The sequence below is a fragment of the Saimiri boliviensis genome, chromosome 11, assembly GCF_048565385.1.
Source record: "Saimiri boliviensis isolate mSaiBol1 chromosome 11, mSaiBol1.pri, whole genome shotgun sequence".
NCBI classification, from domain to species: Eukaryota; Metazoa; Chordata; class Mammalia; order Primates; family Cebidae; genus Saimiri; species Saimiri boliviensis.
Window position 1 is genome coordinate 7,328,424 of NC_133459.1, and position 14,224 is coordinate 7,342,647.

Here is a 14,224-nt window from a genome sequence, read left to right on the forward strand (position 1 = left end):
TTGTTCTCCCATTAACCTCTGCCCAGTGAACTCCTATCCATCCTTCAAGGTCCTCTCAAGCCTCCTCTGCAGCACCCTTCCTGATGTCCCTGTTCAAGAGTGGGGTGCAGCTGCTTGCCTCTGCAGTCCCTGTGAGCCCTAGCATACCATCTGAAGCAAAAGAGGCACTCAAAACAAGTTTCCAATTGTGAGGCTGCTGTCCCCTCTCTAGATTCTGTGGTGATTAAGTCCAATGCATGCACTCACTCACACTCAACTACCAAAATCAGTCAAGGATACCACAGTGGGATGGCAAGTCACTGGCCACACTGCCAAGTAATTACCAAGGTTGGTCGTAGCTCCTGCAGAGATCTTAGCAGTGAAAGAACAAACGCAGTTTGTTTAAAGTCAGTGATATGTTCCGTTCCTTTTGTACACAGGAATCAATAATGTTTTTGTAAGTCTTGTTTCAAAAAAACTAAGCCAAAAAAAAAGGTCACTTGAATAACAGAAGAAGAAACTAACAATGATGGGAACAGAATATTCAACTAGAAGAATAATTATGAGAGCAAACAGTGGACAAAAAGGTCTCAAACTTCCAGCAGAGACCTGCACACAGAGTAGGTATGGGCATGCAGGGGAATTAAATTCAGTATAAGGTGAAAAATAAAGACCTTTCTTTTTCCATGTATAATTTCTAAGGCAAACTTAAAGTTATTATCCAGAAACAGACAGAAATGTTTGCTCTTCACCTTCAAGAATCCACCACCCCTTCTGCGAAGACACTCAGGCTCAGTAGAGTATACCCTTACACACGTCTGTCTTCGTAACAATGGAATGCCCGAGTGACCACAATGATTTCAAACCAGTGGAGAGTGCATGGTGTGATGCTCATGGACTCCTCCAAATCAGTGAGCAACTGGATCACACATTTCAGAGTGTGGCCTAAAAGCTAGATAAATCTACGTGGATCACTTGAATGTTTTACAGAGATTTAAAAAGAGAGGGAGAGACAACGGAAGGGAATGTGAGCTGATTATGAAGTCAGAGAATTTAATGAGGAAGACAAGCTACCAAGGTCAGATTGCTCTGGGGTCATCAACTTGGAAAGTGACTACGAAGCTGACAAAGAAGTTGGGCTGTCTCAAAGGATGATCTGAAAATAATTTTCTACTTTTGTTATTGCTAAAGGACTGGAGAATTTCATTTCCATGGACTGGACTGAGTAGTAGAATCCCCAAAATCCATAGTCCACCCTACTCTTTAAGCTGCTTGAGAATTTGGAACAGCTCTGCCTTATAAAATCAAGACTCTCAACATGGGAGTGGTCACCACAGATCAGAGTTCCAGGTCTTCTCTAAGCAAAGCTCCTCTACCTCTTTAATAATATTAGATGAGTTTTTGCTCCAGATCAACCAGTTTCCCAAACCTTTGCTTATCAAGACCTTGTTAAGTCAGGTGTGGCAGCTCACACCTGTAATCCCAGCACTTTGGGAGGCCAAGGGGGGCAGATCACCTGAGGTCAGGAGTTCAAGACCAGCCTGTCCAAAATGTTGAAACCCTGTCTCTACTAAAAATACAAAAATTAGCCAGGCGTTGTGGCACACGCCTGTAGTCCCAGCCACTAGGGAGGATGAGGTGGAAGGATCACCTGAACTCAGGAGGCAGAGGTTGCAGTGAGCCAAGCGCATACCACTGCACTACTGCCTGGGTGACAGAGCAAGACTCTGCATCAAAAAAAAAAAAAAAAGAAAAGAAAAAGAAAGAAAGAAAAAGAAAAAAAACCTTTTTAAATTCATTTTCTAAAATTCTCTTTGAAAAATGGATAATCAAATTTACTTAGTTCCATCACCCTAATTAATTAAAGGCCCTATCTGAAAAAAGAAAATGACTAATATTTATGATAAGAGTATGTCTGTTTGGAAAGCAGTTTATTAGCAAATGTGTGACACTTCCACAGATCGTAATATTAAACACTGGTTCCCAGAGAAGACTCCAAGCTGCTGTTGAGAGGAGTACAAGAGATGAAAGAGCACAGATCATGGCTGCGATGATGGGCCATCCTTCCTCCCACTCTGGTGTGGTCCATGTTACTCATTAGCCTGTGTCTCTGGTAGCCTACCAGATTTGGTTTTATTGCTGCCAATGGCAAAGATCAGAAAACTAAAAGTACGATCAAAACTTACAAATCAGCTGCAAGGGAGATCCCAAGAACTTTCGGTAATAAAAGGACACACACATTGTGTGTGTGTGTGTGTGTGTGTGTGTGTGTGTGTGTGTGTACATACTCATGCATGTGTGCATGTGTGTTTTCAAATTTCTTAAATAGGAATGACTGTTAGCTTTAGATAAAGGATGTGGCCAATTTTTTACCTGGAAGTGAAAGGATAGGGCAGGCAGCAGACCAAGATAGGCTCGATCCTGACTTCCTGTCAAACACAGTTGCCAGCACCTCAGAATTTTTCCCCTCTCCTTTCCTTCTCCTTTTCTTATCAGTTCTTTGATACAAAGACTTAAGACTTGCCAGGTGTGGTGGCTCACACCTGTAACGCCAGCACTTTGTGAGGCTGAGGCAGGCAGATCACCTATCACCTGAGGTCAGGAGGTCAAGACCAGCCTGGCGGCAACAGAGCAAAACTCTGTCTCAAAACAAAACAAAAAACACCTAAGACTCAAGAAGGGGGTTGAGGAGACCCTACTTCCTTGAGGCTACACAGGTGGCTGCCAATCTGAGGACTGATACCCGCACCTCTGACTCTCAGGGCAGTTTTCTCTCCACAAACCACCAGGGCCTCTTCCTGCTTTTGTCCACCAACCCTCCCCAAAAATGAGTTTTCCATATAGGAAAGTGAAGAGCCTGGCTTATCTTCTTCAGGAAGTAACTGGGCCTTCCCCAGAGAGCTCTGGTGCCAGGACTTCAGCAGCCCTCAGAGAACAGAGCCAGGAGGGACACAGGGCAGTGGTGACAAAGCTGTTCAGGGCACCTCTGCGCATTATCCGATTTTCAGAATAACAATCTTGCTGGTGTTCTTAGCAGCATGATTCCTTTTTTTTTTTTTTTAACTTTTTTATTTTTTAGAGACAGGGTCTCGCTCTGTCACCCAGGCTGGAGTGCAGTGGCAAGGTCATGAGGGACCATGGCTCCCAAACCAGAAACAGTGCTCGTTTGTATGGGAAGGTATGTTGGAGCAGCCAGATTGACCTGTGCTGCCCACTGAGCTCTTTCCTTCTCCCTCCATCACTCATTCTCCCATAGTACAACATCTCAACCACACGTATCATCAGTACACATCAGGTGATGTTGGCAATGAATGAGTTTTTTAAATTGGAATTTAGAAAATAAAACCACAAACTGGAAGGAGTTGGTTGCTCCTTCCAAAGGAAGCTACTGAGACAAAAAGAACAGGGATACATCCAGTTAATTAGTTCTTGTGGTGCCCAGGGCGTGCACTGGCCCTATGCTGGTCAAAGGAGAAGCCTCCCTAGACTCTGGCAGCTCAGGAGCTCTGCCAAAGGGGTCACTCCACTGAAGCGATCTGAGGTTTTTCTGTTCCACCCACTCAAATGGTATTTTCTGATGATCAATCCTGCTCCATGGGCCAGGTTCTGTGACTACAAAAAGAATTAAACTAAAACTCTGCCCTCAAGACATCCTAGTTCAGTGTGGAGGCACCCACATGAACTTCCCATCCCAACTTGGTGCAGCAGGACCTACAAAACGCAGTGACGTCCAGGCCTCCATTAGTCACGGGCCACTCCTCATTCTAAAGTGCCTCAAGAACATCCTAACCTCTCATGAGAACGAGTGCTGGAGAAAGAAGAAGATCAGAACACTACTAGGGAACACTAAGCTTGGCCCAGCATTCTAGTCAGTCAGTGCACGTGGCATCCATCCTCCAGACATTAAGAATAATCACCACAGGCCCAGAGCAAGCGAATGACGGCCGACAAGGGAAGCTGGCCTGTTTTGTCAAAAAGCACTATCAGAGGGACTCTACCCTGAACTAAGTCTCAAAGCCAGGGGATTTGACTCAAGAAAGAAAGATTTTTGAGAAGACTTTATTTTCATTGGATGTATCATTCAGAGCATGATATCTACAGTTTCAAGTTTTCCACAGTCTTCACTTCCTGAATTAGAATTTGTTAAGACATGCTGATGACAAGAATAATGATTACTCCAAGATAGAGGTACAGCAGGTACACTTCTTTCCAGGTATTTTCTTGCTCCTACTCAGGAAAAACAACTCCTCTCACAAATGCCGAATTGATAGTAAACATATGTAGTAAATACTGTCTAAACCAGTCAGAAAACAAAAACGCTTCAATCTTGACACAATGAGCTGCTGCAGAAGCCAGAGGAATGCATGACTCAGAGTCCTACAGAACTGAAGCCATAAAAACAGTTATGGAAGACACTCTGTTGGGAGAAAACAGAACAGCCCTCAAGACTTCCTCATGAGTCTGACAATGTAATTTAACTGTGAGGCACAAAATAGGAGCGAACAACTCTGGTCTAAGATCCTGGTGGTGTTCCGACTTCATCTTCTCCATCCACTCCGGGCAGCTTTGCTTTTTCCCAGGCATGCTCCCACCTTAGGGCCTTTGCACTCAGTTTCCTTGGCCCAGAATTCTCTTCCCCTGTATATATGCAAGGCTAGCTTCCTCACTTTTTTAAAAGTCTTTACTCAAAGGTGAACTCTCCGTAGCTATCTTAAGTAAAAGTTCAACCCCTCTACCCATTATTTCATACTACTTTCCTGTTTTTAATCTTTTCAGGACTAACACACTGTATACGTCACTTAGCAAGATTGTTTTAATCTAGCCTCCTTCCCCACTACAATCTCACCTCCATGAAGGCAGAGATTTTTGTCTGTTTTGTTCACTCCGGTATCACCTGGCAGAGTGTCAGTACTCTATCAATATTTCCAGAATGAATGAATGAATGAATGAATGAATGAATGAACGAACGAATTTCAACTAGTGATCTAAACTCAGAACGGAATGAGAAACTTGGTAAGTAGGAAGGGATCATTCTATCTTCATGTTCACACAGAGTCAACAATCACAGGAAGTTGGCAGGCCAGACTGCCCTCTGCCAAACTGACCTCAAATGCAAGGAACACAGAGACAGAGAGACAGACCCTGGGCCCTCACACTCAGGTGCTGAGGCCAATATCAGGCATTGCCTTTCTCCCCTTATAACCACCAAACACATTCTGCTTCCTGACAGCTCAGTACATTGTCTTATAAATGTGGAAAACACACTAGAATTCACCTATATAAAGATACTTTGGGAAAATGTTTTAAAGCAAGTGCAAAAACAACATCAAATCTAAGTGTCAGTTAGTTGCATGAAGGGTATAAGGAAAAGAATAACAATAAAACATTCCCAGGGAAGATACAAAACAGGCTGGCAGTCTAGTGAAGGTGGCAACTGGGGGCTACCAAGGCTATTACTACCTCCACCTAAAGGAGACTTTATTTATTTATTTATTTATTTATTTATTTATTTTATTTTATTTGAGACAGAGTCTTGCTCTGTTGCCCAGGCTGGAGTGCAGTGGCACAATCTCAGCTCACTGCATCCTCAGTCTCTGGGTTCAAGCAATTCAACTGCCTCAGCCTCCCACGTAGCTAGGATTACAGCTGCACGCCACCACGCTTGGCTTATTTTTGTATTTTTAGTAGCAATGGTGTTTTGTTATGTTGGCCAGGCTGGTCTCGAGCTCCTGACCTCAGGTGATCTGCCCACCTCAGCCTCCCGAAGTGCTGGGATTACAAGCATGAGCCTCCGTGCCCAGCCTAAGGGAGACTTTAGGTTTAAGACAGAAGTATGCCAGCAGCGAGGAGGCAGCTCTAAATGAATGACTTCCTCTCATGGAAGGGTTCTCATTTTTCACGTCCTGTTTCCTTCTCCCAACCCTCAATTCCAGTTAGCAGTGTAATATGTTTTACCTGTGAAAATGTAAGGCTCCAATGTCACTCTACATAGAATGTTCTAAGAACACACATTAAAATTGACTCCAATTCTGTTGCTAAGAAACTGCACAAGAAAAGGGTTTTCCATCCTCTTCATTTATAAAATAACCTCTATGTCTACGGGAGAACAAATGCAATCTCTCAAGTCCCCTTGTGCCTTGTTCTCATTTTTTAAATGAACAGAGAAAGATGATAGAGAGTGGCTGAAAGTGTATGCTATCTCCATTTTTTACATGCCCTTGAAAATGAGATGGAAACATGGCTTCAATAACCCACTGCTGTGGTATTTATTAATCTTTCAAGCTGAAGACTCCCCCATTACTCCCCACCCCCCAGCAAAAATGAAAAATATACCATCAAAAGCACTCTTCAATTTAAAAAGATTATCCCAAGCAGCCAGAATAATTTAAGGTATGCTTGTATTCAATGTGGGGTTACTTTCCAGGTCTCTGTATAGCCCTAATGCTTAAATACAGACGTGCATGCACACACGCACACACAGCCCTAAAGAATAGCACAAGGTATGCTGGCTTTCATTTTTTCATCTAAAAGTAGAACTGGGGATGATGAACTTAAAAAAAAAGTACTGGTTAAAGAAAATAAGAAAAGAAAATCTTGTTAAACACAAAGAGAAAAATGGGCATACTAACTTCTTTGACCACAGCATAATGAGGAAGCCTAGAAAGTAGCAGAGCCATGTATGTGAATGGAAAGGTCACAGCTGAATTCGTACATTTATCCCAGAGGTAACTTCTACTGACAAGAACTACTGAAATATATTTTTGAAATATCTCTTCCCTTCTAATAAAATGCCTGTCCTATTTCATTTACTAAGGGATTTTTAAAACACATTTCTCTTTATAGCTTATGAAACAGCAGAATCTTTCTGCAAACTAATTGACAGAACTCACTGCCTTACACCAACTTTTCTGTGCATATAATTGATTTTTAATTTGCTGTCTCATTTCCGAAAGGACTTGACGATAAACTCCACTCTATCCATACTATTGACTTCTTTAAGCAAGGGCTTGGTTCAAAGGCTGATGGGAATTAACCATAGGAAAAACGGTTCAATTTTATTAATAGTTGAAACCTTAGGCAAATCTCACTTGAATCTACATTTTTCTTTTTAATATTAAGGGCTAATTCTTACTATAGGTCATATTAAGAATACATAACATGGAGTAATAGTACATATCAACATTTCTATTTCTCTTATTTTTCCTACTCTCATATACACAAATTTAGTTCTTCATAAGAAACAGTACCAATGTCATTTAAAACTGGAAGAAGGGTGGTTAGTAGAGAGGAAAACCTACTGTGATTCAATTTAAAATGTACTAAGTACCTACTATGTGATGCAGTAGATATACTGTATCTATATTTTAGGTAAATAGCAAAGGTTCCAAATGAATTGTACAGATTTCCAAGTTATAATTTATTTAGAAAGATAATTTCAATGTTCTGGCTCAACTCACATGTAAGCAAACCTGTACACATACATAAGTTGACAATGACATAAAACCAGGTACGTACATAAGCAAACACCAGAAGAAAGCAAGAAGCCAGCAAGTAAGACAATGAAGCCAGACACTGTGAGACGATCTGTTAGTGGGGAGGTTTTAAATTCCCGTTAATGATTTTAGGATGTTGTTCTAACAACAGAAAAAATCTGCACAAAATCCTAAAAAGAATAAGAAAGTGAAAGGGTTCATACTAGGTGACCTGCAAGACACTCCTATCATCATTTTTTGAATGACTATATTAAATGGTCAACAACTCTGGAAATTTTACCATTCCTAAAGTAAATATAAACTAAGCCTTCCCCTATATTGTTGATGTAAAGTTTTAAAAAACAAAATCACCAAGATTATTAGTATCTGAAACCCACGTAACCGTAACTACAAGCTGAGAACCTCTCTCCCTCTTTGTCATTGTCCTCCTTGCTGTTTTCACCTCCACAACCTCCTGCTGCTATTGGACCTTCACTGGAATTTTGCTGTGAATTCCATTTTCCTCAGCTGCCACGCAAACAGTAAATAAAATTCATTGTATTTTTGCCCCACTAAGCTGCTCTGTCTTCTGGCACATCCAGATGCCTGGCTTGAAAAGAGTGAACAATGAAAACAATGTTTTCTCAAGCAGACATTCCAGAAGGGCATAACAAAGGCATCTGAAGATGCTGCTGGGGAAAGACACCATACAAATAGCTGTCTGTATTCTGTGTAAGTAATTCCTTGACCAGCCGCACGGGTTCACTGGATTACAAATATTTAGAAAATTACTTTGCCATCTCATGCCAATTTTGAAAGAAGGATTTTCATTTATATTTATGATAGGCTGAGCTGAAAATTGAAGGAAGGTTTAAATGTTTTAAAATTTATAAACTTGTAAATAAATCCATATACATGGCCAATTAAGGTTTATCACCACCACAGATTAACTATCTCTGGATAAAAATTTCAGAGCTTATTTGTATCTAGGTTGTTCACCTCAATGTATTACATCAGAATTGATATAAAATATTTAATGGGTGGTGTATTTCAAGGTAAAAGCTATAGTTACTCAAGATGAAATAAAAAACACCCTGTAGTAAAATGGTAAGCAACAGAACCTTCACTTTTTGCAACATCTGGATTGTTGCTAAAAGCTAATTCAACATGAAAATAATTTTAAAAACCAAAACACAGTTAAGTGGACAGGAAGCAAAGAGTGAGCTGCACAGCTCAGTGGAACACCCAATCTTACAACCTTGCAAGTCAGACCAAATCCACAAGGAAAATGCAGGCCCTGAATTTTAAAAAGAATTCAATTAGCATCCCCACTATTTCCATAATCAACAGCTGAATGCTAATTAAGAGCACAGCATCAAGCAGCAACGGAATCCCAGTGCAATAAGCACCAACAAAACAGCAGCGAATGCTACCTTCAACTCACATGCATAAATAAACAGAATTAATAACTACCCAAGCATGGAAGGGTGACTTAATCTGTTTCGATTAGGTGCAGTGCAGCCTAGGGCCTTTGTGTTATATTTGAATGTGTTCATCATGTTTAATTAAAAACCTAATAATCTAGGGTTTTGTTTGTGTGGGTTTTTAAAAACGTTTTAATCTGTATTTCCTTCTTTTTATCTTCCTAAATTCTACCAATCTGGATGACTTCCTGAAAAGAAACCGTATTTTTAGCATAATATATGTGAAATTGGTTAACCATCAATGTAACTCTCAGAGGTAGAAGGCAGCCATTTACTTTGGCTCCATCCTTGCCCATCCCTTGGTATTTAAAGTTTCAGAAACTGACCTAGCATTTCTTCCAAAATGCTTCTCTGATCTGACCAAGTTTACTTAGCTTGAAAGACATGACCCAGGCTAGCTACCAAGGTATTTCTCACAGCCACTCAGCAAAAGCCGAATTCATTTGCAGTATCTGGTATAGAATTTGACAGAAATTGGCACATTTTTACTTCAGTTCAAGATTTAAAGTATCTCAGCCTCAAAGCAACTTCAATTAGGAACACTGTCAGAGAAATAAACTGAGAGTTTGAGATGAAAGGCCTCCCATTGTGTGATTCTGAGGTCTAAGATCTTCAAAATTCATGATTATCTGAAAGACCTAGGAAGAAGAGGTTGGGTATTGGCGGGGGAGAGGGGTGGATAAGAAAGAGTTTAATGTGGGAGCTTTTTCCAAAAGTAAAATGTAAAACTTTTTTTTTTCTTTTTTTTTGGAGACAGTCTCACTTTGTTGCCCAGGCAGGAGTGCAGTGCCATGATCACGGCTTACTGCAGCCTTGAACTCCTGGACTCAAGCGAATCTCCAACCTCAGCCTCTTGAGTAGCTGGGACTACAGGTACATTGCATGATGTTCAGCCATTTTATTATATTTTTAATTTTTTGTAGAAACAAGCTCTTGCTGTGTTGACCAGGCTCCAAAGGTAAAATTTTAAAGGTTGGTTTCTGAGGCATGGAAAAGTTTTTCATTTTCTCTTTAATGTGCTGATTCATAATTATTAACTGTTACAAGTTTAACATGCTGGATCGAAGACAATTACAGTGAAGAATGTTTTAAAAGGATTACCTTGAACAAAGAGTCATCAAGATTCTTGAAGCCCCTCTTATGGAGAGAAATTACCTTCATCATTAAGTCCTCACCCTTAGTAAGTTTACAAACTAGGAGGACAATCAACTCAGAAATAAGACAGCAAGGAACAAACAGCTGGGGATCAGAAGTCAGCACCAGAAGGCAGAGCACGAACTGCTAGGGAGTGAGGCGCATAGGAGACACAGCGCGAAGAGGGAGCACTGGCCACGGAATGGGCCGGGAACCGAGCTGAGCCTGGAGGACGAGTAGGGTCTGCACTGACATAAGAGAGGTTAGTTTCTTCATGGAGCAGCAGGTCTGCCAGGCCCAGGAGGTCCGAGGGCCCAACCTCCCCGCCACACAGCAGGGAACTCATACCTTCAGGTGCTTATCTCACCAACCCTCTCACAGAGCAGCTGCTTCAAAGTCTTCACATAAATGCCAAGGGAAACACGTTCATCAAGACTCTTGTAGTTAGATCATACACTAGGTAGTTAGAACAAATTAATATGCCAGGGGCAACAAAGTTTAATAACTAGCCAGCCATTGTGGCTTGCCTGTAGTCCCAGCTGCTCAGAGGCTGATGTGTGAGGATCACTTGAGCCCAAGAATTTGAGTCCAGCCTGGAAAACATAGCAAGATCCCCATTTCTTAAAAAAAAAATAGTAATGATAAGCCGAGTGCAGTGGCTCACACTTGTAATCCCAGCACTTTGAGAGGCTGAGGCAGGTGGATCACCTGAGGTTGGGAGTTTGAGACCAGCCTGACCAACATGAAGAAACTCAGTCTCTACTAAAAATACAAAAATTGGCCAGGTATGGTGGCACACGCCTGTAATCCCAGCTACTAGGGAGGCTGAGGCAGGAGAATCACTTCAACTTGGGAGGCAGAGGTTGTGCTGAGGCACGATCATGCCATTGCACTCCAGCCTGGGCAACAAGAGTGAAACTCTGCCTCAAACAAACCAACCAACCAGTAATAATAATAAAAATAACTAAAATGTTTCAAGTATACAGAAAACTGGGAGGAAAAAGGCGGGGAGGTAGGCCCATGGACTTATGTTAGCCGGGACACATTTGTTTTGCTTATTCCTGTGATTCCTGAGCTGAGAAAAGTGGTAAATTCAACAGAAGGAGGCCACATGAACACAGCAGGTGTTTTTTCACAGCCAAAGCCAGGCGAGGGTAAAGAGGGGACTGCCTTGTTGCCACATAAATCTCTTCAAAGATTTGATTTGGATCCATTCATCGGAAGCTTCCTTCAACCTCTCAATTATTCAGTCACTCTCTTCTTCACTGCTGAGGTTTTCAAAGTGAAGCTTCTCTTCCTACACATAAGGGAACCATTTGATCCCAAGGCTCTGCAAGGGCTGGATGACTGCCAAGACATTTCTCAAAACAAGACGCAAACATGATAAAAATGACCTCAAACGAATATGGATATATGCAGTTAAGGATCATTATTCCATACTCAAAATAGTCACCACTTTGGAGTCATGTTTTGTTTTTCAAAATAAAGCCAGGCTCTTTCTGATGTGCAAGACTCCCCTCTCAGCTAATGGCTGCAAATCCCGTAGCAGCGATGGGGAGACAATCCACATCTGCCCGATACGAGCAGGCGCTGCAGGAAAAGGCAAGCAGCTTTCTCTTCACCAGGAAGAGGGGAGCTTGGCTGTGTATTTTTAACATTCCAGAGGGAATGAAAGGTCACAAGAGAAATGAAAGAAGGGAGAGGGGAGAGTCATAGCCAGGGAGGGGCTGGGAGGCATGAGTAAGGAGTAGGGAGGGCGGAGGACACCAAGAAGAGGCAGAGAGGAGGGGAAGGAGAGGGGACGTCAAAGGGCCATGGAGACTGAAGCGAGAGGATGGGCAGGAGCTGAGGGAGGAACAGAAGCAGCAGCAGCCATGGGGTTGCAGGCTGACAAGACCCTGAGGCCACCTGGGCCAGGCCGGGAGGAGTGAAGGCGATCTCGCAAAGTGTGGCTAAACCGCCGCATTCTGTAGACTGTTCCACCCTTTTCATCTCCTTACGTGTTTCTTCCACACAGGCTTTTTGCAGAATTTTAAAACCTTGTCAATCAGATCTCTTACCCACTTCTCACATAAATAGGTTTATAGTAAAAAACCAGTATCAATATGACTTCTTAAAACTGATTTTAACGTCTAAACATTCAAAAATGTTTGAGATGTTTCTCTTTACTAATCAGGGAAGATTTAAACATTTTTAAATTGTAAAACAGCTACGTTAATTCGTAAGTCTGATAAAATTAAAGTCTTAAGGGACTATTCAACAAGCATTCCATTACCAACCCCTTGGGGCCATCTCAGTGCATCTCAGCTCCTAGCTTTTCCCATTCCTGAGCCCTCGCCAACCCTCACCCACAGCCATTCTAGGAGCAAATCCTCTTTTCTCTACCTTCAAGGTGCAGCCTGGATCTCACTGCTTCTTGTCACGACCACTGCTGCCACACCACCCAGCCACCAGTCTCAGCCTGATGTGCAGTAGTCCGCGGAGACTACTGGACTCAGGGGCCAGAGTGAGCCGCGGTGTCAGAGCAAGTCACTCCTCTGTTGAGAAGCTCTTCGTGCAGGGCACATCACCATGCCCTGATGGTGGGTCAACAGGCCAGACCTGATCCACTCCCTCTGGGACACCCCTCCCACAAGCCCACCACCCGCCTCTCCTACCATGCCCCTCCTTGCTGTGTTGCAGAAACATTCTTGCCTATTTCTTTCTTTCTTTCTTTTTTTTGAGACGGAGTTTCGCTCTTGTTACCCAGGCTGGAGTGCAATGGCGCGATCTCGGCTCACTGCAACCTCCGCCTCCTGGGTTCAGGCAATTCTCCTGCCTCAGCCTCCTGAGTAGCTAGGATTACAGGCACGTGCCACCATGCCTAGCTGATTTTTTGTATTTTTAGTAGAGATGGGGTTTCACCATGTTGACCAGGATGGTCTCGAACTCTTGACCTCGTGATCCACCCGCCTTGGCCTCCCAAAGTGCTGGGATTACAGGCTTCAGCCACCACGCCCGGCCTCTTGCCTATTTCTTGAACCTTAGGCCTCAGAATTTTCTGATATCCAAAAGATTGTCCTCCTCACTTCACTAAGGTTTCATCTAAATGTTACTTATAGGTGACTTTTCTGATCCTCCCTTACATTAAGATGGTATCCCACCCAGCTGATTCTCGCTCATTACGCTACTCTGTATCTGCTTCACCAACCCCTGACACACGCTCATTTATGAAGGTTTCCCCTCTTAAAACTTAAGGCTCATAAGGAGGGACCTGGTGTTCTCCTTGATACAGCTCCTAGCACAACACCTGGTGCATAGCAGGCACTCAGTAAATATTGCTGAATCAGTGAAAGAGCGGGATCAGGAGCGTATATACAATTTCTAAACACTCTTTCTTAGCATATTTTAAAATACAGGAGAGGAACTTGCAATCAATATGTGTATTAGTGCCAGCCTTCATTTAAATTTCTTTCAACCTAAAAGGCAAATGTCAAGTGGTAACATTCATACTGAAGACTGTATTTGCAAAAGCACAAGAAATCTTTAAGTCTTTTACAGCAATGCCTTTTATAAGTCACAAGATGGAGATGTAGCTTCATTAGAGCTGTCTGCTGGATGGGAATCCATGGGTTTGCAAGGCTGTACCTGTGGGCACACCTCTCTCACCACTTCCTTCAGTGGGCCACAGCAATAGAAATAACATGTAAAATCCATTATATTTATTTAATTAACTCTCTGCTTCCCGCTTATAATCAATGTCCTTCAGAAGGTTGGGGATCCTACAAGCCCTATAAAAACAAGTCATCAAGCCAGGCACAGTGGAGCATGCCTACAGTCCTAGCTACTCAGAAAGTTGAGGCAAGAAAACTGAAAGAGCCCAGGAGTTCAAAACCAGCCTGAGCAACACAGCGAGACCCCCTTTCTCTAAAATAGTAACAATTAAAAAAAAAAGACAAGTCACCAACCCTACTTCAGGTTATGTGTCCCCTGGTTTTAACATGCTGTGCCTTTAAATAGGGAGGTATCACAAGCTAGCTTAAACCAAAAACAAATTCAAATTAACCTTTTTTTGGAGTAACTGTCAATTTCTCCTTTCTTTCCATGAAACTTTGACAATACTTCCTGTCATCTATGAAGCCTAATCTTACTAAAATCAAATCTTGCCGGGCGCGG

The 14,224-nt window shown here is 42.4% G+C and overlaps 1 protein-coding gene across 11 annotated transcripts in view; it reads right to left on the reverse strand.

Annotated features, from left to right (window-relative positions):
- Nucleotides 1-14,224, reverse strand: part of RERE (arginine-glutamic acid dipeptide repeats) — a 484,877-nt gene that overhangs the window by 98,202 nt on the left and 372,451 nt on the right. The window lies entirely within an intron of this gene.